At 34.5% G+C, this 27,784-nt stretch overlaps 1 protein-coding gene across 28 annotated transcripts in view; it reads right to left on the bottom strand.

The window, feature by feature from the left end:
• ZBTB20 (zinc finger and BTB domain containing 20) overlaps window positions 1-27,784 on the bottom strand; it is an 812,500-nt gene that overhangs the window by 763,193 nt on the left and 21,523 nt on the right. For 7 of the 28 annotated variants that reach the window (XM_021071271.1, XM_021071299.1, XM_021071268.1 and 4 more), the window contains exon 1: window positions 1,364-5,496. The exons of the other annotated variants lie outside the window; for them this stretch is intronic. The gene's annotated coding sequence lies outside the window, so the exon portion shown is untranslated. Of the gene's footprint in view, window positions 1-1,363; window positions 5,497-27,784 lie in introns of those variants that run through there. 28 annotated transcript variants of the gene reach the window in all.

Raw genomic sequence — 27,784 nt, 5'->3', positions numbered from 1 at the left:
AAAAAGAAGAAGAAGAAGAAGGAAAAAAAAAAAGTCTGCCACTTCTAGTAAATAAATAATTTATTATGAAAAAGGTGATTGTTATTATCAAAGATCTCTATAGATTAGCATCCATTTTCTATCATTGCCAATGTGCATGCTGAAAACATTTGCATATCTTACCACCTGACTTAATTTTTATCAAATGAATAGCAGTTTTACTTTCAGACAAATCTAAATAAAACTCCATTAGGAGACCATTTCAAATGGACCTATTTAACTACTTTGAATTTTGAAGAGCACTGTTCTGGGAAAACTCTTCAACAATGTCAGCTAGTTGTGAATACAACTTTTCCCAACATAAAAAAGAAAAGTAAATAATAAAGGAAAAAGAAAGCACCTCAAAACTATGTTTGAAATAACAAATACCTTATTTATAGTCGCCGAAATGTTAAATGAATACTTACAGTTGTTGCACAAGATGGCCTGATACACTTCATAGCTTCCACTTTGTAAAAAGATGGCCAGCCCCCTACTCCTCCCTCCCCAAGCATAAATAAACAGTAACAGACTAAAAGGAAACTGTCCTAGGATAAAAACTGCTTGTTAAGAAAGTTTGCATTCTTACTAACCAGTGATATCCCTATAAATGTAAAAGTCCATCTGCAAAATAAAAGTTACAAAACTGAGTACCTTATTCCTTTCAAAACACACCCCTAGATGTAATATAGAAGAGTGTGTAATAATAAAAATAATTACTAGATTTTTACCCACCCTGAGTGGACAACCCCTCACCTTATGGCCAATGCCACCAAATAAATACACTGGCAAAAAGTATTCAACCTGCTTCAAGGATTTAAACTGTACATATGGACTTTAAACTTCAATGTAAAACAAAGAACAAGAGTCTCACTTTAGTAATACCCACACACTGTCACTGCAGCTAAAACTCATTGGCACATAACTAACAAAACCAGTTAGCAATAAATAAGGACAACATGATATATAGACAGACAGATGGAATTGCATAGACAAGAAAAGCAAAGAGACTAACAAACATACGGAGGGGTCTGTTATAAAAGAGTGAAAGATTCTGATTTATTTGGCACTTTAGTGAGAAAAATAGGTTTGTTTGTAATTATTTTTAAAGTAATTAAACTAAATCACAAGGGCACACCCTTAAATAAGTAGGAAAAAAATTAGTAGAGGATAGGCCTCCTATAGATGTTCCAAATTTAAGCTAGCAATAGCTATGTCAAACTTAAATCTGGAAATTAAAATTCAAGGTAGAAAGAATAAAAGCATTTGGGGCTAAAGGAGATGATAGGTAGAGGGGGGATTGAGGGAGCAGGATTTTTTTTTTTATGAAAGTTGTCTGCCCTACCTTCTTCCCCAGCGCTGAGTTTCTCTTCTCATAATCGGTGTCTCCCTGGAAGTACAGTGTGAGTGGTAATGACTGCCTGCCTCCCTAATGAGTCCATTTTCCTGCTCTTGATGTTGTGTATATACACACACTGCAACCTACCTTACAAACCACAGAGACGGGAAGAGAGAGAGAGAGCAAGAGAGAGGGAGGGAGAGGGGGGGCAGAGAGGGAGAGAGAGACAGAGACAGAGCAAGCAAGCGAGTGAGAGAGAAGAGGAGACAGAGAGAAAGAAAAACAGAAAGAAACAGAGAGAGAAAGGCACAGACAAAGCCCTCCTACCAGACAGCAGACAGCCCTCCTTCCCCTATCCAGCAAAATGCAACTCGTCTAATGCAGCAACAGGTTCAGTATTGCCAGACTAACAGAGTGAAAAAAGGTATATTCTCTATATCATTACTGCTTGCAAATAAACAGTTTAAGAGCAGCTGGCTCCACCTTCTTTATTTATGCTCCATTATGAGGAATGTATTGTTTCAGTTCTGGCACACAGTACATGTAATTATCATAAATACATTTTTTGCATATTAGCAGGAAATAGTGAAATACACAGCTTATTTGTGCAATCTTTAAAATTTTTTTTAATGTGAAAAGAGTGTCAACAAATCTGCTCTGACAAAAGCCTAGTAATGATTTTGAAGTCAGAGCAGTCTTAAAGGAGGCTCTGAAAGAAACAGACTCCATACAATAGGAAAACTGATCTCAGACAAACTGATAATTGCAGAGAAGAAATCATTGCTCAGTAAATAAATCAAGACCATAAGCGAAACTGCACACAAAAACGGAATTAAGTTTAATTAAGTAACTAATAGATTGGTACTCTAGAAGAAAGCAGATTGGTTTCTTATTTGAAGCATCTATCTGTACAAACATTACAATGCAACGTGCTCTGTGTGAACAGGTGCAATGCATATAGTACACAGTGTTACAACAGAAATAAATCTCGTAAAGACCTTCCATCACAAGATTTCAAAGAATATGGATCTGAAACCATAGCAGAAACTCCTCATTCTTTTATTAGGAGGAAAAAATAAAAATAATCAATGCTTCTAAATAAAGCTTCCCTAAAAGAAAAAAAAAAAAACTGTTTTTCTTTGTCTGATGCCTCTAATCATTTTTTTTTTTCTACATGCCAGAACCAAAGTAATGCTGATATTGCATTCTTCACACCATCACGTTTCCTTACCCCCTTCCCCACTCCCAGGTGCCTTTTCTCCCATAGTGATATATTTACAGCTATAGAATTATAAAGATCAGAAAACAGAACTAGTTTCCAGCCCTTCTCCTTGTCCCCCAGTTTTTTAAAACTAGACTCTTCATGTCTACCCAGACAGTCACCTTTCTTAAAATATCTCTATACAGTTTGAGCTGTATGTCCTTTAGAGGGGATTTAGAAACATTATAATAGAGGTTAAATATTCTAAATAAAATTACATAAAAATGAAAAATGTGATTGATTCTGACTAATTCAAACCCTGCATTTGGGGACCAATAATTAAGTATATTAATTGTAAAATCATCCTTTTTATATGGTTTAGTGTTTTACCATGCTTCAAAAATTAGGATGTGTTCTTCGTATAAGCAAAGCTGCTTAACTATGAGCATCAATTCCTTCATTTGAAAGTCAGTTTTCAGTTAATAAAATAACTTAATGTCTTTAATATACAACTTGTAGATTAACTACATCTTCACCTGATTCACAAAAACCTTTTAGAATGTCAATTAAATCTTGGGTCATGTTCAGAACAGAAATCAGTATCGTTTTAGCTATTTTTAAGGGTAAATAATCCATAGCATAGGAATTAGAAGGTGATGTCTGGCCACACATACTCAAACTGTCCTGGGAAAATTATAGCAAGAAACCAAGAGTCCAGACACTCCATTCTCACTGTAAGCCACAAATTCTAATTCTCTGGTACCGCAAGTGTTGTACTCCTCTCAAGGGTAGTTGCTTAATAAAGACGGCACAGACACACAGGAAAGGGAATGTAACAGACCCCTACTTTTGGTCACATGTCTTGAGAAAATCCTTTCTAAGACTCCCTTAGTGTGCCTAAAGTACCAGCATGCATCTTGCCCCCTCCTGATCAGCCTAGCAATTCTGATTTTCTACTATTGCCCTACTGTTTCTCTGAAGCTTTGTTCAAATGTATGAAGAAAAATGCCACTTAAAAAAGCACACAAGCCATACAATTTGACAGACTGACTCAAATTAGATATTAGTATGTCCTGACTTTTAAAACCAGGGTTCTAGGTATTTTTGTTTTGTTTAGTTTGTTTTAACCCAAGGGGAATAAGAAGACAGTATTTGATTTCTACCAGCAGGAGTTAAAAGGAGTGTAAAGGACCATGAAGGCTATTCACCTTTTCTAAAGAATACCTAGCTAGTTGAATTTTAAAAAAGAAAAACAGATATTTTGTCTTAGTGAAAAATGCACAACTCACCACTTTCTCCATATCTGCACATTTTACTATATTCCAAGCACAATAAATGATACATTCTTAGTACTTTCTAGAGTTTGAGAAATCCTTTCCCTGATGGGATTCAAAACCTATGTATTGTAAGTTAACCATAACACCATGTGAAACAGTAAACCTAATTGACCATCAGACTCTGAAGTTATAAAGTTATTATATTGCTTAATATGTTGACATGCCATGGAGCAATTTCATCCTGTAGAAAAATCCTAAAGTGGGAGTTAAAAACTGGTTTTAGTACTAGTGTCACCATGAGTAGTTTGTGTAACCTGCTCAGGTCATGTAATCATCCTCTTTTTCATAAAAAATAAATAAATAAAATTTAATTTAAAAGGAAGGAACTGAACTGGTTAACATAATAATGATTGCAATGATAGTTAATGATTAAGTCCTTACTATGTGCTGGGTACTGTTCTAAGTACTTTGCATTTATTAACTCATTAATCCTAATAATGATCCTACGAGGTAGAGATTGTTTTCAGTTGCCTTTCCCAGGTGAAGAAACAGAGAGGTTAAGTATTTGTCCAAGATCACACAGCATAGCAGTAATTTGAACTCAACCTGTCTAGTTTAGAGATCATGTGCTTAATTCCTGTATTATATTGTCTTCCAATATCTAATGCTAGCTCAGGCTTCATCTAGCCATAAAACTCTGTGGTTGAGTCAGTTGTAATACAGCCTGATGATTCCTCATACCTTGCTTACTAACACAGTATAGTGTAAGTCTGCCCTTCTAATTTACACCCAGAGCTCTCAATGCATTTGGGTTGAGAATCTAGCAACTCCATTTAAGTTTACCTAATCCACTCAATCAGTTTTCTTTGTTACCAAATGTCCATAAACATGTGCTTCCATTTGCTTACACTGGAAAATAACCTGTAATCAGTAACTATCAATTCATAAAGCCTATTTGCATTATCTATAGTTCTCATAGATTATTCTCCAGAATTCCCTGTATTTAAAAAAGAAAAAAAAAATACACAATTTCTATGGGTTCCTTAGTTCAAGTATCAAATATTACATCCAAATAAATGTTTAAAGAACTAAATAAATAATAAACAAAATACAATAAGAAATTCCTGTTTCCCATAGCCTGAGAAAAGCATAGAAAAAGCAAGAATTTAATTATACACGATTTGTAAGAGATGCTGAATAATATTAAATGATTTTAGGCAGTTCGGTTTAACTTTGAGTTATTTAGAGACATATTCTAAAGACTTTTATAGTAATGTCTAGTTCTACAAGAAAGAATTTACCTACTCGATCTTTTTGCATTATCTGAATGTGTATTTATTTTGTGCCCATTTGTGCCATATACCATACTTGAGGGAGAAAAATGAAGATAATACGTGTAATGTAGTTTCTGCTTGTGAAGACTTGACAGGCTGGTGAGGGACAGGCGTATGAACAATATTAGTGTAAGCAAATAATCTTGCCACTATTTAATGTAATGTCCCATGTAATGTATCTCCTTAAACTTCCTGCTCTTCCCTCAAAAAGCTAAAAATGAAATTAAAAAAAATAAATATAGGGAGTTCCCTTCATGGCTTAATGGTTAATGAAACCGACTAGGATCCATGAGACTGCAGGTTCAATCCCTGGCCTCGCTCCATGGGTTAAGGATCTGGGGTTGCTGTGAGCTGTGGTGTAGGTCGCAGACATGGCTCAGATCCTACACTGCTGTGGCTGTGGTGTAGGCTGGCAGCTGTAGATCTGATTCGACCCCAGGCCTGGGAATTTCCATATGCTACAGGTGCAGCCCTAAAATGCAAAAACAAACAAACAAATGAATAAATAAAAATAAAAATAAATAAATAAAAATTTAAAAATAAATATAAATACCTAAACGTAAAATGTGTCTTATGAAAGAGGAGTGTGTGTGTGTGTGTGTGTGTGTGTGTGTGTGTGTGTAGCAGGGGGTGGTACTGAGGTTAGATTGGAGATAATTTTTCTCAGTGTGATTTATAGATCTATTGAGTAAAATTTTTCCACTATTCCCAAGGTGCTTAGTAAAGTGTCTTCTACAAGTACACAGTACATGTACTTCTTAAATGATTGTGGAAATCCGTGATAGCTATTGCTCTGGAGCATAAAATTTCATTAATTTTAGGGAAAAATTAATTTGACCAAAGATCGTTGACTTGGCAGAAAAAGAAAGCAAATACCATGTGATATCATTTATACATGGAATCTAAAATATGACACAAGTCTACTTATTTATGAAACAGAAAAAGACTCACAGAAAAAGAAAACAAATTTATGGTTGCCAAGGGGGAGGGTGGGTGGGAGGAGGAATGTACTGGGAGTTTGGGATTAGCAGATGCAAACTCTTAAACATATACAGACTGGATAAACAACAAAATCATACTGTATGGCACAGGAAACTATATTCAATATCTTGTAATAAATCATAATGGAAAAGAATATGAAAAAGAACATATATGTATGGATACGGAATCACTTTGCCATACACTGTACTTAGTAAAAAAATCAAAAATAATTAAAAAAACCAAGATTGTTGACTTGGCAAATGAATACTTCCAAAAGTACATGAATGGCAAGACTTTTTTTCAATTTTGAAAAGAAAGTTAACTAATTTCAAAAGCATTTACCACTATCTCAAGTGTACTTTTGCCAATCTTTTCTCAGGGATTATTAATGATTTTCTGTTAATTGTGAGGCTGACCAGGAAAAAAACGTTGAGATGGTTTAAGATTTTTCACAAAAACATGCCCAAGAGAAACATTTATGGCCCAGATTAAAAAGAAAAAGAAGAGGGAAAAGTGAAAATAAGAGTCATGTTGCAATGATAGACAGAAAAGAATCTTAGCCTCAATACATGGGTGGAAAAGCAAAGTTGGGAACTAGTGGGACAAAATGAGTAAGTGTTACACTAAGTACACTAAGTCACTGAGGCCACCATTAAAAGTCAATTCTATATGGCTTAATTAGATAATGAGTCTTAATCTTGGTCATCTGTTTTAAAACTGTATCCCATCAGTCCCAAGGAAAACTAAAAGAGATTGTAGATAAATTATAATTTACTAATTGTAAGCCACTGGTTTTACTCTTATAAGGGAAGAGATGCATATCAAATTTCAATTCAAGTCAACAAATATTTAAGTTTAAAACAAAAGCAAAGCATTACATGTAAACTACATCACTGGGAGTAGCTTTATCACACTGTTTGCAGTGCTATAGATATCTGTCCTTTAATATGCCTCTCTTCTCCACTGTACTGAGGGAATCTCCCAGAATAGAGGCTCTATTTATTAAGGTGTGTCAGCCTAAAACCTTGTGGAACACCTGGAACATAGTTGAAACTCAATAAAATTTTCTTGAATAAATGAATTTTAAAAGTACATGAATGATTGAACAAATGGACAAACAAAGCAACAATATATGGGATTTATAAAACTTGGTTGATTAAAAACTTTAATAAATTTGAGTTGTAAGGATGACATAAACAATCTGTAAATAGCATTTTAGCATGTGTTAGATTACATTAAAACATATTCTTTAAGATCTTGTAAAAAAGGGTTATTGTAGACAAAAAAATAATGTTTTTCCATTTATATGTCTGAAAATTTTCATAATAAAATGTTGAATGAAAAAGGTATTGCCCTAGAGTTCCCTTGTGGCTCGGTGGGTTGAGGATCCAGCATTGTCACTGCTATGGTACAGGTTCCATCCCTCGCCTGGGAACTTCCTTATACTGCAGGCTCAGGGACACACACACACACACACACGTACTACTGCCCTATAGCTAGCTGAATTTTAATTCGTATCTCTGAGAAGAAAATTCAGCTTCCCTTTACATTTCATTTATCCATTATTTCCTTCATATCTACTAAGTGTTCAAGTGGAAGTCTGAAATCAGCCTTAGAGTTCCTCAGAGGAACAAGATCCTTTGAGAAAAGCACCTTGGTAATCTGCTTAGGGTCAAAGATGGGCCCTGAAAACTCTTGTGCATTTAAAGTGTGCTGCAAAGGAAACTAATAACAAGTTGAAGGTAAGGGAGCATAGAAATGAGAGGGGGAGGAAGGGAGGAGAATGACAGGAAAGGAAGGTGGCAGTAAGAAACTCCATAGTGTCAAAGTGGCCACAGATTTTTTTAGAAAGAGTGATGCTTAATATTAAATTCTAGGAGGTTTGCATTTTTGCAGTGCAAATATTCTTCACTACAAACCTGGAAAGCTTGATATATTCTACAACCCTGTTTAATGGTGTAATAAGGAATAGATGGAAAAATAAAGGTACCACCATATATTCACTCCTATCCTGTAGCCGTTGCAAATATAGAAGCTTCTTAAGGAGAGAGAAATACTCCAGGAGTTCCAAGGAGTGATCAGCGGCACTGAGAACAGTGGCCAGTAAATGGTGAACAGTGAATAGCAAAAAGCCAAAAGTATTTTTAATATAGGATGACTCAGATATGGATAAGACTCAATCACATTTTTTTTTTGCAATACACAGGAGAAATATGACCATGTGGAAAAGAGGTACAGAGATGAATGTCTGAACTACAAGATTATTATGATTATGTTGCTGTAACTACCTCTATAGCCTGATCTTAAGTAATATGAATACCTTCAGAAATTTAGAGAAGAGTACTTTTGAGAAACAATAAATGAATCAAAGAATTAAAAAACATAAAAATGTCATTCTCACCATCTCCCTGGCTCTAGAAAAATGTATTATCTATACATTATATATTAAATATTAATTATACAAGTATATATTATTTACATTATATATTAATATACACTATATATTATTATATATTAAAATGTTTTATATATAACATTAACTCTTCCTCCTCCCTGCTCAATCCTCTCTCCTAAACAATCTAGAACAATGCTAGCTAACACTTACATAATAATTTATTCATATGTATAGGTTATACTCAACGCACAAGGAGAAAGAAACAAACTACAGAGTGTATTCTACAGGAAAAATAAAAGTTACATAGATGATATAAAAGAAGCATCTTAATTGCTACTTGTTTGTCCTGCATGTTAGTGAGATCCCCCTCTCCTGCCTGGTGACTCCACGTGCAAAAACTTAAGTCTCCATATTCTTCTAATCTACAAAAGTTGCTACTATCAGTAAAGATGCATACTTACAATAAAAGCTATCACTACCATAATATGTTAGTAACCATGTTTACTGCAATATACACTAACTCATCTAATCCTCCCAACAGCATTGTAAGAAATATAATGTTAATATTTTCACTTATAGATGAAGAAACTGAGGCCCAAAATCTTATAGCTAATAAGTGGTAAAATCAGGCCTCAACTCAATCCAAACAGAATTTGGAGGGACTTGACAAAATGACCTCAAAATTTTTCTAGAATAACTAACTGGTGAGATTAGGAAGGAATTTTAGGAAAAAGACTAATGATAAGAAACAAGTTTGACAACATAAGCATTTCCCATATAATTTCAATATTTATTTTACATATATTTGAGAAGTATACATATCTCAAAAAAATTTAAAGAAAGAGTAAAGAAGAAAAGCAGAATATAAATAAAAAACTTTCAAAAGTGATGAAAGAAACATACCATGAACCAGTCTGATTAGAGCTGGAAACACTAATGACAATCTGTCCAGTAATATTGAAGCCAGTTATTAATAACAGAGTCAGCATGATAACAGCCTGCTAATTCCTCTGAGGCCACAGGGATGATTCAAAATGGGTAGAAACATTATCTTTTACTTTTAAGAAAGTTCATTTAACCAAATAATTTATAGGTTTACAACTATAACCTTTTAAACATAAAAGATCCATATCAGGTTTCTGAAAAATAATCTACATAAAATCTTAATTTTCTTCATTTATATTAATAACAAATACAGGAAAGCCTCATGAATCAGAGTATATATGATCAGAATGTATAATGCATCAGATATGTTTACAGGATTCTTGTAAAATAGAATTTTTGAAATGAATTACATTAAATTAGATTTTAATAATTGAGTATTTCAAAATCATCAAATTATCAAAACAAATTCTACTTTATGTTGAATACCCACAAATTTAGACTTACCCCTATATTAAATGCAGTGTCCTACTCTATTTCAAACTGATGACATTTTACCATTTAAAATGTAATAGTTGGAACTTCCACAACACAAATAATACTCTCAACATCATTTAAACCCATGTAGAGTATGAACATAAAATGAGTGTCTCAACAGGAAATAGTTTTATTAGTAATCAATAGGAGAAGAACACTGCCCATAATTAAATCTGTATTAATTATGAAAAGGGCTATAAGAGAAATAAATCATCCTTATGGATTTAGAAATTTAATGGTCTGGGACTCCAATACACACTTCTTATGATGTCATAGCTGAAAGTCTACAATTGAAATAAATTGCAAGCCACTCTAATATTTGATAAAATCCATGTGGTTTTTGCCTAAAATAGACTTTTCCAACTATGCTCCCTCCACAAATCAGTACATTTAACTCAATGCCAATTTGTGCTGTAGGAGTTTAATTGACTGTTTATATTTTACAACAAAATAATAGATATTATAAAATATTTATATTAGTAAATGTTAGATGTTATAAATTTTAAAAATTCTGAAGTTTTCCAGGTGCTACATTTCAACTATAGTATTATTTTGAAGGTTATGTTAATAAGTGTATAGAAATAAATAATAAATCAGAGCAGTTTTTAGGCAATAGTGGGTGATGAAAAATATTTATAGCTGGAAAGGCATGGGTATAGATAGATCAGCAAGGAATGTTACTGTAACTACAAATCAAAACAGATACTGGTTGTAAATAAATGATATATTGGTAGTGTTTCCTAAATAACAACCCTAGCCTTAGATAACAAACCAGAATCTACTTTCTAAAACAAGTTAATTAATTTTGGAAGAAGATTTAGTTTTACTACTGAGCTACTACCCCAATGCTCTAGAACAATGGATTCTTCAATTTTTAAAAATCATACACCCCATCTGTAAAAGTACTTTGAACTCTATGTACATCACTTGCCTGTTGGTTCTCAACTCCATTCCCACCTCTTCCATACTTATATGGAGTAAGCTAAAAACTACATTTCCCAGATTGCTTTGCTGGGATGCCAAGCACTAGCAGAAGGTCAAAGGGATACTTTTTTTTTCCTTCTGCTATTGGCACTAGCAATCTCAACAATGGGGATTCAGCAGCCTCTGTAGCACAGAGTTCTTGGGATCTGGTTCCCAGGACTGCTGACTGCAGCAATAGTACCACAGTTGTAGAACAGCAGCAACCATCACAGGTACCAGGCTTGGCAAGTACAGCAGTACTGGCAGAAGTGAGGACTCCTGGCTCTTACCCTGTCAATAAGTGTGGTCACCTGGCTTCTTGCAAAGCAGTGGCAGTGGTGATTCTAAAAATTTACAGCTGCAGCAGTACTCCAGCTGCCTCAGCAGCACAGTGCTTGTAAGCTGTGGGTGAAAGAACTTTCCCTTGCTTTCTGCAGGTACTCATTGCTAAATAATACTGCAATCTTCTTTTCCTACTACCAGATTTTCTAACATTTTTGGAACCAGTTCCTTGGTTTAAAGTCTGGCTGTTTTACGTCATTTTTGTTTTTCTGACTAGGAACTGATTAAATATAAACGCATACTCCTATACATAATTATTTGCAAATACAGACTTATACCACTACATTATATACATTACAGAAGATATGAAGTAGTAGGTATTTTAAAGAATGAAATAAACAAGAAATAAACAGTATTTAAATTTTTTTAATTTTGCTGTATTTATCAACAATTTTCAAACACTTTTACTCTCACTAAAAACCAAAAAATATTAAAGAGTAATTTAATTAAATATTTTGTCATTATTTGTATCTTGGCTTGGTTTTACAATTGGTGAAGCAGTCATTTGAAAATCTGGTGCTACGTTCAGGTTATTGTGATACTTAGCTTAATGACTGCCATGGAATGGGGGAATGCCTCACAAAATAGTACTAGATTCAAATGGAAGAAGAGCACCATTAGCTGTGCTTACTAAATCACAATACTCAATTTTCAATCCCAACCACCAATTGCGTAAAAGATTTTGTTGAAACTTGGCTAGTAAACTTCTATATTCCCAGATGTCAGTCATTCTTACAAACTAAGAATACATGTAGCATTTTTATTTTTCTAATGAAAGAATTTCAAAAAGCTATTTAAAGGTTTTGTTTGGAATATTTTAAAACAAGTTGTAAAATTCTGTTCCAAGTTTTAAAAAATATTCCGATACAGTTTTGTACAGTTTTGAAATTATATAGATACTGGAGTTTTAAAATTACAGTGGTTTTGGCAACAAAATCACATTATAATGAAAATAATAACAAACATTCAATACAAAAATGTTCTTGCCATACCATGTACTATCACTCTTTCAAAAAGCATTTATCACGCATTGCTAGTATAATTACTTTTAAAAAAGAGATCAAGTATGTTTGGTTTTTTGTCTTTTTCTTTTTTTGTCTTTTCTAGGCCCACACCTGTGGCATATGCAGGTTCTCAGGCTATGGGTCCAATCGGACCTATAGCTGCCAGCCTACACCACAGCCACAGCAACTCGGGATCTGATCCGCATCTGCAACCTACACCACAGTTCATGGCAACACCGGACCCTTAACCCACTGAGCGAGGCCAGGAATCGAACCCACAACCTCATGGTCCCTAGTCGGATTTGTTAACTACCGAGCCACGACGGGAACTCCTGCTTTTTTTCAAAAATATGTGTTAGAAAGTATAGTGCTGTCGGCCACCTATCATCACAGAAAAGGTCAGCAAAATTAGAACTCTTGTCATTCTGTAAAAGAAAAATGCACAACTGCCACAAATTTCATATTGCTTTGCAATAATCTACCACTGAATAACTAGTGAACTTCAAGTGCTACAAACAATATTCACGGCCACTGTCCATCTGACTACAAAGTATTCTAAAGATTCCACTATCATATTTGATTCTGTGCTTTCTACTACATTTTATTTTTTATTTTTTTTTTTTTTTTGACTTTTTTCTTCTTTTATTAGGGCTGCACCCGTGGCATATGGAGGTTCCCTGGCTAGGGATCTAATGGGAGCTGTAGCTGCCGGCCTATGCCAGAGCCAAAGCAATGCGAGATCCGAGCCACATCTGCAACCTACACCAGAGTTCACAGCAAAGCCGGTTCCTTAACCCACTGGGCGAGGCCAGGGATTGAACCCACAACCTCATGGTTCCTAGTCGGATTCACTTCTGCTGCGCCACGACGGGAACTCCCTCTACTACATTTTAAAGATTATATTAAAAAAAAAAAACAAATTAATCACATCAATGACACCCTACAGCACTTGTGTATCCTTTTATTTCCTAAAATAGCTTGCTTATAATAACTGAATGAATTTCATATGCAGAAGTAGCTCTGTAATCTTACCCAGAAATCTTTTTCCATTCCAACCACACCAACGACTCTAACACTACAAAATTTTGTCAGCATAGTTTTTTCAGAATGCATTATTTTACTTAGAGGATATTCTGATGCTTAGCAGATATCTTTTCCAGTAACCCTTTTAGTGATTTATAAAATTATTGCCCCATTGAGCCTAACAAATACCATTGGTTGAAATTAGATATATTGATGCTTTCATTGTAAATCTTTCACACTACATAATTTATTCAAATACTTTTTTCTTCAAAATTTCAGCAATGTTTTCTATTCATCTTCTAACAGCATTTGTTGACATGTAAATATGATATAGTTTGCTGTCATATTATTTTTCATGAATTATTTCAGTCATTTTTCTCAAGGCATGCCATACTCTAAGAGTGAAGTTCACCCTTAACAAGAGTGAATATAAACCTATATTTTCTTTTTTTTTTTTTTTCTGTCTTTTGTCCTTTTAGGGCCACACTAGCAGCATATGGAGGTTCCCAGCCTAGGTGTCTCATCAGAGCTGTAGCTGCCAGCTTACACCACAGCTCTCAGCAAGGCCGGATCCTTAACCTACTGAGCAAGGCCAGGGATCGAACCCACAAACTCATGGTTCCTAGTCGGATTCATTTCCGCTGTGCTACGACTGGAACTGCCTAAACCCATATTTTAAACAGACTTCTTGATCACTATTTTTGGTTGACTTAGTGTCAAGTATGCTTAAACTACCATTTTAAAAAAATGTTTGTATGATAGCTGACAATGGATTCATATAACATATTAGAGATATTCTTCACATGTGCTTGATTATTAGTATTATCTATATTGTGTTATTTTTCCCTGAGTTGGTTTGTTTTGTAAGAGTTGGTTTATTTAACATTACACATTGTAATCTGTGACTCATAAGAAGGCACAGATAAAATTCAGTACCCCCAAATCTTAAAGCAAATCAATTCCCACTCTCCCCCCCAGGATGCTTTATATAACTTACAATTCATGTAAATGATACTTTGGCATTGTCAGCAACAATCTACATATCAGTACACCTTAATTTCTTAGTTTTTTAAAATATACATAAAAATTTTGATATCTTCTCAAATATTTACTGTGTTTTACACTATTTTTGAAATCACTGTACCACAGCATGGGCCTTGGACTCAGATCTGAATAATACTTTTTGGCTATATATTCTTAAGCAAGTTACTTTTCCATGTCTCTTATACCTCATTTATAAAATGATAATAAGAATAGCTACTTTATAGAGGATTATATTGATATTGATAATTATATAATTATATTAGATTGATACAACAGATAATATTTCTTGAGCACTTGCAAAGTGCAAGTTACTATTCAAAGCACAGTGAATGTATTAATTTTTTTTTCTTGTATTTTTAGGTTCTCACCCATAGGATCTCACCCAGGCACCAAACCTGCATCCTCATGGATACTAGTCAGATTTGTTTCTGCTGAATGTATTAATTTTTAACTAAAGTGTCTAACATAATGAACACTTACTAAAAATTGATTTTCTCCCCCAAGAAAGAATACTATTCATTGTACAAAATCAGGGGGGTTTACTAGGGCAAACGGATTTGGTTGTTTACATGCTTATCTACTCCACAAGATTTCAAGGATCCTAAAAGGCCATCCCTGCTGTAGCCATCCCTGTATCTTAACAGACTGCAAAGTACAATGCTTTGTATTAAGTGCTCAAAAATAATGTTGTTGAGTGAATGTATATAGGGCAACACTATACTTTGCATTTTGTAAAAATGCTGAAGGAGTTTTTAACGAATCCAACTAGGAACCATGAGGTTAATCATCCGACTAGAAACCATAATGTAGGCAATTCTCATCAATAAATCTGAAATTATGGTTTACTAGGTATTAAAAAATCATTTATACACACTACTATATATAAAATAGATAGGTAACAAGGACCTACTATATAGCAGAGAGTAATCGACACAATATTATAGCAGTGGGAATTTCTATATGGGAAAAGAATCTGAAAATGAATGTATATATTTACATGTGTAACTGATTTACTTTGCTGTACACCTGAAACTAAAAATTTTTAAAATCAATTGAAATATATTATAAAATATAACATTTACTTCACCAAAATTAAGAATTTTAATTATTTAGAAAATACTTTATTTGTGAAATGCATTATAAACCATTAATGTACTTTATGACTTTTTTCAGAGAATTGACCTGAGATAGAGAAAAACCGGTGATAGATAATATTTAGTTACTTAATCACATCCAAAATTTCACAAAGTTTTCTACTCAACTCATAGTGCTATTTTAAAAAGGCAAATCCAGGAGTTCCCATGTGTGGCTCAGTAGTAATGAACCCAACTAGTATCCATGAAGGATGCAGGTTCAATCACTGACCTTGCTCGGTGGGTTAACGATCAGCATTGCTGTCAGCTGTGATTACAGGTCACAGACAGAACTTGAATCTAGAGTTGCTGTGGCTATGGCATAGGCTGGCAGCTGCAGCTCTGATTCAAGCCCTAGCCTGGCAATTTCCATATGCTGCAGGTGCAGCCCAAAAGGGAGGGGGAAAAAAAGCAAATCCTTTTGAAATATTTAGAGAAAGTAAAGGAAGGAATAATAAATATCTGGCATCACTGTACCTTAATGAAAACCCAAAATATGAAATATTAGCTTTTCACTTTACTCTCAATTATCCATGGATGGTACACTCCATCTCCTAATCTCTCTCTTTTTTTAATGGCTGCACCTGTGGCATACGGAAGTCAGTAATGCTAGATTCTTTAGCCCAGAGCACCGGGCCAGGGAGCAAACCTGCACCTCCAAAGCTACTGAAGTATGAATCTCCATAGTGACCTGAGCTGCTGCAGTGAAATTCTTAACCCACTGCACCACAGTGGGAACTCTGGTACACTCCACCTCTTGGTGTACAGGAAGCACAGTGTTTTGGTAGATAGAACATGGGCTTTAAAGTCAAACAAGTCTAGATTTTAATCAAGCATCCACTTTCACTCATTGTGAAAGACAAGTTACTTTCCATGATTTCAGTTTCTTTCCTCAGTAGGATAAATGGGGCAAACATATTCACTGAAATCAGATGTCTTTGACCTGTAGCAAAAATTTATTAAACGATAATTCATTTCCTTCTTTTATTCCTAAACCAGAGGTTCTCGAATTTTTTTTACATGGATCTGGATTTAACTAGTAATGTTTCACATTAATTTATATTTTGTCTATTATATAAACAGCTTAAAAACTTTCTTTGTTCACATTAACTATTGAATTTAATCCTCACTGCCACTTTACGAAGTAATTGAACATTATCCTAATTTTTCTCAGAAATAGAGCTTCAGAGAGAGTAAATAGTTTACACAAGATCTTGCAAAATATAAGTTACAAAATTGAGCTTTCACTACCATTCCATCAAACCTGGTTCCCCAGCCACTTAAAAAAAAGTCCTAGCCAGAACTAAAAAACAGAATGTTTTGTACTAAGAAAGTGGTATATCTAATGATAATAAATATTATTAAACTATTCACCTAGGCCTAAAGTGAAGCATATGAAAATGAAGGACATATGTACATTATTATCACTAGTGGTTATAGGATCTAAGAATTTCCTTGGTGAAGAGAATTACTTTTATAATATAGTCCTTTTTATGAAAAAAATACTGAATTAAAGAAGATATACCTATATCAAAACTTGTAATAGCTAGTATGGTCATTCAAGGTGGGGAATGACTTTCAAATAAAATTTAGAGTGTAATTTTATATTCTTTAGCAATACACTATGTTACCTCAGTAATCAATTTTTTCTTCCCAAATGATAAGATGAATAAATTCTAGGGATTGAATGTACAGAGTGTTGATTATGATTAATAATACTGTATTGTATACTTGTAATTTGCTGAGAGAGTAAATCTTGTGTTCTCACCACAAAGGGAAAAAAAAACTATTTGAGGTGATAATGCATTAATTAACTTGATTATGGTAATAATTTCACAATGTATACATATATTAAATTATCATGTTGTATATACTTAAAAAATCATGCTGTACAATCTAAATATATTAAATTTTTATTTGTCAATCAAACCTCAATAAAGGTTGGAAAAAATTTTAAATAATAAAAAGTTCATATAATCTTTTTAAAAAAACTGTTGTCTCTGAGTTCTGGAATCATACATTTTGTTTTTGGATACTTTTCTGTATTTTTAATACATTGTATATAGTGCATACATTATTTTTATAGCTGTAAAAATATCTTAAAATAATTATTATTCATAAAAATAATTTTGGAAATATAGGTATGTCTAAAATATTGGGTAGGCCATTACCAAGATTACCATTTCATCTAACCAATTCTGAAAGAATATCTGATTAATAACTTAAATGACCACAAAACTCAAATCACACTTAAATGATCATTTCTTTGAGCCTTTACCTTCTCTTGTATCTGTTTCTTACTAATTAGGAGAAAATGGAGCATGTTAAAGCTATATGAGCTCTAATCAGACTGCTTAAGTTCAAATCTTGGCCCTATCATTTCAGAAAAATACCTTAATATCATTAAACCATTTATCTCTTCCTTAAAATAGGGAAATAAAAGTACCTATTGCACAAGTGCTTTGGTGATGATTAAATGTGATAATACTGGTAACAACTAGCAGTTATAGAGCATGTTACCACATGACAGACACTATGTGAAACATTTTACTTGTATTATTATCCCACTTAATCAACACAAAACCCTCTAAGTATTATTATTAAACTTTTTACAGATGAGAAATGTGAGGTTCAAGGCCCTAAAATTAGTACAGCAGAACCAAGATTTAAATCCACTCTAATTCTAGAGTACAATTCTAGAATACAAATTAATTCTAGAGTACAAACCCTCAAAAGCTAAACCCAATAAGCTCAGGCACATAGTAATCATTTAATAAATCTTACCTTGTGTTTTTGTGATTATGTTTACTTTACCCAAGGTCAACTTTAACAGTTCTAAGTTGAATGAAGCAGTTCCCAAATATTTCAATTTCATGATTCCTTGCTTTTACCCTACTCAACTCCATCATTCTTAAAGAGATTACTGAATAAGAAGGAGAGAGAGAGAATGGGGAGTATAGTGAGGCAGGGGGGACACTAAATTGTGAATTACTTATTAAGAGTAATAAATAAAGAGCAGATTTGTATTTGGCATTTAACTAATAAAGCTCAATAGGAAGGCTGGTTTCTGGTTCCACAACTAAGGAGCTGGGAAGTTGCCATTCTCTCCTAACAAGTAAAAAGCTGAAGAGACTGAAAAATCATCAATTTCTCTTAGATCCATAGAGACAGATAAGTGAATACAAGAAGTCACATCTTCCTGGAACAGAAATTCATGAGTAGAAACTGTCATGGGAACCAGTGCCAGGAAAACCTGAACTATAATTGACCAATTGCTAGAGGATCACTGTGAACAACTCTGAGTTAAAAAATCTAGGGACTCGCAGTTCCCGTTGTGGCTCAGTGGTTAATGAATCTGACTAGGAACCATGAGGTTGCTGGTTCCATCCCAGGCCTTGCTTAGTGGGTTAAGGATCTGGTGTTGCTGTGAGCTGTGGTGTAGGTTGCAGACACGGCTCGGATCCCGCGTTGCTGTGGCTCCGATTAGACCCCTAGCCTGGGAAGCTCCATATGCCCCTAAAAAAGACAAAAAAGACCAAAAAAAAAAAAAAAATCCAGGGACTCCAGTCATAAGGAGGTCCTCAAAACAAGTCAATACACTGAACTTCATTAAAATTAAAATTAAAAAGTTTTGCACTATAAAAGATGATATCAAGAGAAAATATTTCCCAAAGACACATCAGATAAAGTAGTTACCCAGAATATATAAAGAATTCTTAAAACTCCACAATAAGAAAAGGAGTTCCCGTTGTGGCTCAGCAGGTTCTTACTTAACCTGACTAGTATTCATGAGGATTCGGGTTCCGTCCCTGGCCTCGCTCAGTGGGTTAAGGATCTGGCATTGCAGCAAGTTGCGATGTAGGTCGCAGATGCAGCTCAGATCCAGAGTTTCTGTGGCTTTGGCATAGGCAGGCAGCTGCAGCTCCAATTTGACCCCTAGCCCTGGAACTTCCATATGCCACAGGTGTGGTCGTTCAAAAAAAAAGAGAGAAAGAAGTTCCAGTCAAGGCACAACAGAATCCAACTCAGAATCATGAGGTTGAGGATTCGACCCCTAGCTTCGCTCAGTGGGTTAAGGATCCAGCATTTCCATGAGCTGTGGTGTAGGTCTCAGATACGGCTTGAATGGATCTGATGTTGCTGTGGCTGTGGTGTAGGCCGGCAGCTGTAGCCCTGATTGGACCCCTAGCCTAGGAAATTCCATATGCTGCGGGTGCGACCCTAAAAAGAAATAAAACAAACAAACAAATAAAAAAACACCTCAACAATAAGAAAACAAAAAACCCAAATAAAAAAATAGATCAACAAACTTTAACAAATACTCCACCAAAGTAGATACACAGATGGCAATGGCAAACATATGAAAAGATTCTCCAGTTATATGTTCTCAGAAAAATGAAAATTAAGATGAGATATCATTACACATCTATTAGAATGGCCAAAATCCAGAACACTAACACCAAATGCTGGCAAGGAATGTGGAGCAACAGGAACTCTTACATATAGCTGGTGGGAATGCAAAATGTTAGAGCCACTTTGGAAGATAATTTGGTGATTTTTCATAAAACTACACATACTCTTACCATACAATCCAGCAATCACGCTCCTTGGTATTTACCCACAGGAGATGAAAACTTAGATCTACTAAAAAAAAAACCTGTGCACAGATGTTTATAGCAACTTTATTCATAATTGCCAAAAATTGGAAGTAACCAAGATGTTCTTCACTAGGTGAATGGATAAACAGCTATGGTACATCTAGACAATGGATTATCATTCAGTGCTAAAAAGAAACAAGTTATCAAACTACAGGAAGACATAGAGGAATCTTAAATGCATATTAATAAATGAAAGAAGCCAATCTGAAGAAGGTAACATACCATATTATTCCAATCATATAACACTATGAAAAAGGCAAAATTATGGAGACAGTAAAGAGATCAGCAGTTGTCAGCAAAGTGAAGAGTACGGAGATGAAAGGCAGAGCACAGAGGACTTAAAGGGCAGTAAAAGTACTGTGTATGATAATACAATGATGGATATGTAACATTGTACATTTGTCTAAACCTATAGAATGTACAATACCAAAAGTGAACCCTAAGGTAAAAAATGGACTTCGGGGGATTATGAGGTGGCAATGTAGGTTCATCTTTGGTAAAAAATGTATTACTCTGGTGAGTGATACTGATAATGGGGGAGGCTATGCATGTACAGGGTAGTAGTATATGGGAGATTTCTGTGCCTTCCTCTCAATTTTATTGTAAACCTAAAACTTCTCTAAAAATATGAAGTCTTTAAATGTAATGTGGTATCCTGGACGAGATTCTGGAACAGAAAAAGACATTATGTAAAAACTAAGGAAATCTGAATAACCATGTACTTTAGTTAATAATAAACATTAACACTGGTTCATTAATTGTGACATGTTCCTCACTAATACGAAATATTAATAATAAGGAAAAATGGGTGTGGGATACATGAGAACTTTACACACTGTGTTCTCAATTTTTCTGTAAATCTAAAACTATTCTAAAAAATAACATCTATATGAAAAAACTCAACTGAAAAATTCAATTGGAGTTGTTTTGGGAATACAAACATACAAAATGAAGACTTGAGGGGGATGATACTATCAGGATGCATTTAAGTTGGAGGGGGAAAAAACAGTGTCAAAGCACCTTAATCCAGAAAAGGCATTTATATATATATATATATATATATATATATATATATATATATATAGCCTTGAAAGATTAGAAGCCCCAAATGAGAAACTGAAGAGAATTTAAGAGAAGAAGCTTTTAAGGAGTGAAATAATTGCCCAGAGTCATCAAGCTAGTTCATGAGAAAGCTGGGACTAAAAAACTCTGAACTCCTAATCCAGTGCTCTTTCTACTACAACATACTGGCACAATGTAACATGTTTGTCTTAAGACAGTAAAATAATACACTGAAGAAAAAAAGAAAAGCAAAGAAAAGAAAAAAGTGACAAAACTGAAAATCTTTGAGTCAGACTCAAGTATTCTATCTAGTATGGCAAGGGACAGCCACAATTTAAAAATAGCTTTAACTAGAGAGTTCCCGTTGTGGCTCAGCAGGTTAAGAACCCAACATAGTGTCCGTGAGGATACAGGTTCAATATCTGGCCTTGCTCCCTGAGTTAAGGATCCAGCGTTGCTACAAGCTGTGGCATAGATTGGAGATGTGGCTCAGATCTGGCGTTGCTGTAGCTGTGGTGTAGATCAAATCTCTGATTCGACCCCTAGCCTGGGAACTTCCATATGCCTCAGGTGCAGCCCTAAAAAAATAAAAAACAAATACCTTTAACCAGAAAAGAAAGAAACAGAGTAGAGATTAGAAAAGGGATGAAACTTCATAATTAATAGGGAGTGATGACAGCCTTCTTAGTTTGAGACCTGAGCTTTTGGCTTTAACATAACAATTCCAATTTGGGAAAAGGAAAAAGAAAGGATAGAAGCAATATTTTTGGTCTGTTACCATTTAGACTTGAACCAGAAAGATTCCAGACTATAAGGCAAATAAATACAAGAGCCAAGGATGATAAAGTGAAAATCTGTTACTGTGATGGCCTAGTTATATTATTTGATAATTGACGAAACTATTGACTAGGAGGAAGGGAGCATTTTATTTTATTTTGTCTTTTTGCCTTTTCTAGGGCTGCTCCCATGGCATATGAAGGTTCCCAGGCTAGGGGTCTAATGCCAGAGCCACAGCAACGTGGGATCCCAGCCACGTCTGCAACCTACACCACAGCTCACGGCAACACCGGATCCCTAACCCACTGAGCAAGGCCAGGGATCGAACCTACAACCTCATGGTTCCTAGTCAGATTGTTAACCACTGCGCCGCGACGGGAACTCCAGAGGAAGGGAGTATTTTAAAGAAGTATTTTCTAACTTTTTTTAGTTTGACACAAAGAAGTAGGGCAAGAAATACTGGAAAGCTTATTGAGATTATAGTTTCTAAAGATGGGCTTATCTCTGAGGAACATAGAAAAATATATTCTAATAGGCACCTATAGAAAGAACAGTTTGTACTATTTGCAAAATTTCAGAATCACCAAGTCTCAGTTTATTTTCAAAGGTCAAAGTTTATTTTTATAGTAAAACATTTCATTTCCCATTAAATCTCTTCTGTGCTTGAGAAAGTTTTCCTATTTTTAGATTTTGACATTTTAAATTAGAATATTAAACAACGCTGTCAAATTCGGTGGTCTTTTTGGTAATCATAATGAAACTATATGTTTCCAAATCTTGGAGACTTCTGCACATTTAAAATCTCTCCTAACTGTTGAAGGTAGAGCCCCTTAGAAGCTGGTAATGCAGCAAACGTAAGCATATCTAAAATATCTTCATTGGAAAGAATATGTGAACAGTACCTTGCTGAACTGTCTTAATTTTCGTTATAAAAAAAGGCAAAAATTAGCAGGTAGAGATGGGAGATGATGGGGAAAGGGGAGTTAAAATAAAATAACTAGTAACACCCAGCTCAAGTTTTAAATCATGAATCTAAATATTAAAGTACACATTTTTTTTCTTGTTTCCTTCTGATTGATTTTAGACTGCAAATACAATGAACAGAGACAAATTCTTTCTTCTATCTTCAGTAGCAAAATGTTAGTATATAGTTGTCTCTTTTTCTCCATTCTCCCTTAAACTTAAATTATTTTCCTTAAAAATATTCCTTCCTGGAGTTCCTGATGTGGTGTGGTGGGTTAAGAATCTGAATACAGTAGCTCAGGTCGCTGCAGAGGTGCAGGTTCGAGCCCGTGCCTGGCAAAGTGTGTTAAAGACTCCAGTGGTGCTGCAGCTGTGGTGTAGGTTGCAATTGTGGCTAGGATTCAGTTCCTGGCCTGGGAACTTCCATATGCATGGGTGTGGCCATAATTTTTTTTAAATTCCTTCCCATGTTGTATGTAAATTAATTTAAATTATATCTCCATACAGTCATATATTTCTGAGGATATCTTTGGCTCTATACAGATTTTAATTCATTCAAAAGGTGCCACGATCCAGAATTCCCAATGTGGTGCAACAAGATCAGTGGCTCTCTGCAGTGCCAGGACACAGGTTCGATCCCCAGCCTGGTATAGTGGATTACAGGATCTGGCATTGACACAGCTGTAGCATAGGTCACAGGTGTTGCTTGGATCTGATCCCTGTTCCAGGAACTCCATATGCAAGCCAAAAAAAAAAAAAAAAAAAAAAAAGTACCACAATCCTGTAAAATCCTGCTTTTACATATAGTCTAAGCTACTTTTCCAATGAACATTTGTCTATAAATATCATTCACACATTGATCCTATTCTTCACTCTTTCTGACCACACATTCCTACAATTATTATACAGCCTGAGTAATAGATTTCTATGCCTTTTTGATTATATTCCATTTTAAGTACCTCAGTGTCCATCCCTATTAGTAATCACCTTTTTACTAACCTATATTCACATAGCTAGATCACTTTCCAATTTCAACTTTATCCTTCTAAATTCCATCTTTTCTACACACTAATTTCCAGTATCAAAACCCACAATTGAGGCAAAAATAAATCAGTTAAAAGGTCTGGGTCAAGTAATTTACCTGAAAATCCCAATCATTATGAAAATCATGCAGGCATTTCCATAAAGTTCTAACTCTTGTTCCTATCCAAATGATCACAGGCTAGTTCTGAGTGCCTCACCATCATATACCCCTCCCTATTACATTCACTCTGGGCAGTGAAGATTTTCTCCTACTTTCTTAATTCTATATCCCCTTAAGATGTCTGTTCAGCACACAGTAGAAAAATTAAGAGTCTTATAAATCAGCTCTTTGTAACTATCCCAATATTTTTGTGGGCACCTAGTTTCATTCCATCCCACAGACACCACTTTCTCTTTAACATCTGCCTTTCACACAATTTAACAAATATTAATACCTAAAAAGCATAATAATATAAAGATATATTTAATATATGACTTATTAATAAAACAATTATTTATCTTATTATATATTTTTATTTTAAAAATCAAGACAGACACAGTGAATGGAAAACAAAAGAAGTAAGCATTCTAGAAACACAAAGGATTAAGAAGAGAAGTAGATTAAACTGTCAAAAGTGTGCCTTTACTAGAAACATTTAGCAGAATACTTGTCAATCCTCAGACAAATATACCACTCTCTATAAGCTCTGGACATCTGAGAAGAGAGAAAGGCAAATGAGTGAAGGAGTTTCCACCAGTCAAAGCTAAAAACGACCTGAGATCTGATGCCATGTTACATATACAATCAATTACTCAACTATGCATCCAATACCCCATTTCTAAGGTAATTTTACATACTTCATCAAGGCTATGTACTTTATATCTTCCATTCTCTCTCAATATGGCTTTGATGATAATGTTTAACTGACTCTCCTGAGTAAAAATCTTTGGTGCTGAGGCAGAACTGAAGGAAGGCTTGAGATATTTAGCCATTATAAAATTAGTTCTGTTGAAGCATAGCTCAGTGACATTTTCACAAGAAAACACTTTTTAGTAATACCAGGACTTACTATCTGAGTCCCTAATATGTGAGCTACCAAGCTACTTAACCTCCCTCAGCCTTTGTTTGCTTATTTGTAAAATGGAGATAATATTAACTACTTTGTGAAGTTGAAGGAACTAATGACTTTAAAAATGTTAAGTACTTAAACATTGTCTGGCATTTAGTGATATTGCAGACAGCTAAAAATGGTAATAATCCCTGAATGGATTAGATTCCATAGGGTAATTTATATTTAAATTTATAAAAACTGCTAAAAGCATGTTAAGTGAATAGTATACATTTTTAATTTTGTTAAATTAAGAAATTATGATATCAACTTGGAATCTTAAATAATTGAATTTGGAGTGGTATTCAAATTGAATTAGTTTGAACACGCTAAGACTGGCATTACACATTGGGTTTTCGTTTTTGTTTTTTGGGTTTTTTTTTACTTTAAGTTTCATAGGCTGTCATCATTAACAAACTGTAAACCAAAACATGCAGTTACTGTAAGAATGTTCTGGATAAACCTGAAGATATTAAAACTATATATGTATTGATAAGTAGGTTGTATACATACAGAATGAAGCATAGGAGTTCCCATTGTGGCTCAGTGGGTTAAGAATCCGACTAGCATCCATGAGGATGCAGGTTCGATCCCAGGCCTTGCTCAGTGGGTTAAAGGATCTGGCTTTGCTATGAGCTGTGGTGGGAGTTGTAGAAGTGGCTTGAATCTGGCATTGATGTGTCTGTGGCATAGGCCAGCAGCTGCAGCTCTGATTTGACCCCTAGCCTGGGAACCTCCATATGCCATAGGTGCCTTCCTAAAAAGCAAAAAGAAGCAGCATATAGGTCCTAAATTGAAATTTAGCTTGGTGGAGGGGAGGCTGACATTTAAGGGAAAGGTAGAATTAAAAGATGATTTCTGGGGGATTTTCCCTACCACACATAAGGACATATATTATAAAGCCAGAGTAATTAAGAAAATGTATCATTGGTATAAGGAGAGTCAAATCAACCAAGATCACAGAAAAGAGTCTCTAAAGCCTCATTTATATGAACTCTTGATGTATGAGAGGTGGCAGGGAAAATCACTGAGGAAAGTCAAAATCATATACTAAACAGAAAATGGAAAACTGTGTATCCCTTTAGAAAGTAACTTAAACTTTAATCTTCACATAACATCAAAAATCAACTCCAGAGTAGGATTTATTAAAGAAGATAGAAAAAGCACTAACCATAAAAGAAAATAATGTTAAGTATGACCACATAAAAATTACGACTGCTCTGTTCGTTTGAATAGCCTAGAGGAAATAAAAAGATAAACTACAAAACAGCAGAAGAAATAGAATTAGTATCTGAATATACAAAGAACTCACACAAAGCAATAGAAGAGAACCTTAAAAATTTAAAAGATGAAAATTGGCAAAAGGTGTGAACACTATTTTACAGAAAACACATGTACACATGTACACAGTTTCATCGGTAAACAAGAAAATGCAAATCAAGACCACAATGAGATATCATCTTTAATCCATCCATGCGGCAAGAATTAATAAATCTGACAATACTATTTGTTAAAGAGATATCAACAGAGATAGCCTACGGATCATTGGTGAGAGGATAAATGGGTAATACCATTTTAGAAAAAGAATTTGACACTGTCTCATAAAGCTGAGTATTTTCATATCCTATGATCCAGCAATTCCAATATCGGTATATAATAAAAAGAATATACTGAAAATGTCAGCAAGAAACATATGCAAGAATGTTTATACCAGCACTATTTGTATTAGCAAAAAAGTAAGAACTCAAATTAACAGGAGAAAGAATAAATATACTGTGATGATGTCATAAATAAAATACGAAATTTAAAATGAACAATATGAATTACAGTTACAAAAACATGCATGAATCATTTTTTTTGCCACACCCATGGCATGCATAAGTTCCCAGGGCTGGGGATCAAACCTGAACCACAGTAGTGACAACCAAGCCACAGAAGTTACAATGACAAATCCTTAACTGCTAGGCCATCAGGGAACTCTACATGGGTAAATCCTAATAACAATGTAGAGAGGAAAAAAAAATTCTATGAGAAAAATATGTATAATATTAACATATTATTTAAATCACAATTTTTTTTTCCCTTTTGCACTTGTGACATATGGAAGTTCCTGGGCCAGGGATCAAATCTGAGCTGCAGCTGTGATCTATGCCACAGCTGCTGCAATGCCACATTCTTAACCCACCTGGCCAGGCTGGGGATCAAACCTGTACTTTAGCAGTGACCCTAGCCAGCACAGAGACAACACCAGATCCTTAAGCAGGAACTCCAATAATAAATTCTTAAATGTATAACTATATATATATAACAAAATAATATGAATACATATACGACAAACCCACAGCTAACAACATCATACTCAATGGTGAAAAGCTGAACACATTCTCCTTTAGATCAGGAATAAGACAAGGATGCATAATTTCATCATTTTATTCAACATAATTTTGCAGATCCTAGCCACAGCAATCAGAAAAGAAAAGGAAATTAAAAAGGAATCCAAATTGGAAAGGAAGAAGTAAAACTGTCACTGTTTGCAGATAACATGATACTATACATAGAGAATCCTAAAGGTGCTACCAGAAAACTACTACAGCTCATCAGTGAACATGGAAAAGTTACAGAATACAAAATTAAATACATAAATCTACTACATTTCCATACACTAAAAATGAAATTACAGAAAGAGAAACTAAGGAAAACAATCCCATTTACAATTGCA

Source organism: Sus scrofa, chromosome 13, assembly GCF_000003025.6.
Source record: "Sus scrofa isolate TJ Tabasco breed Duroc chromosome 13, Sscrofa11.1, whole genome shotgun sequence".
NCBI lineage: Eukaryota > Metazoa > Chordata > Mammalia > Artiodactyla > Suidae > Sus > Sus scrofa.
This window is presented reverse-complemented; position numbering and strand designations above follow the sequence as displayed.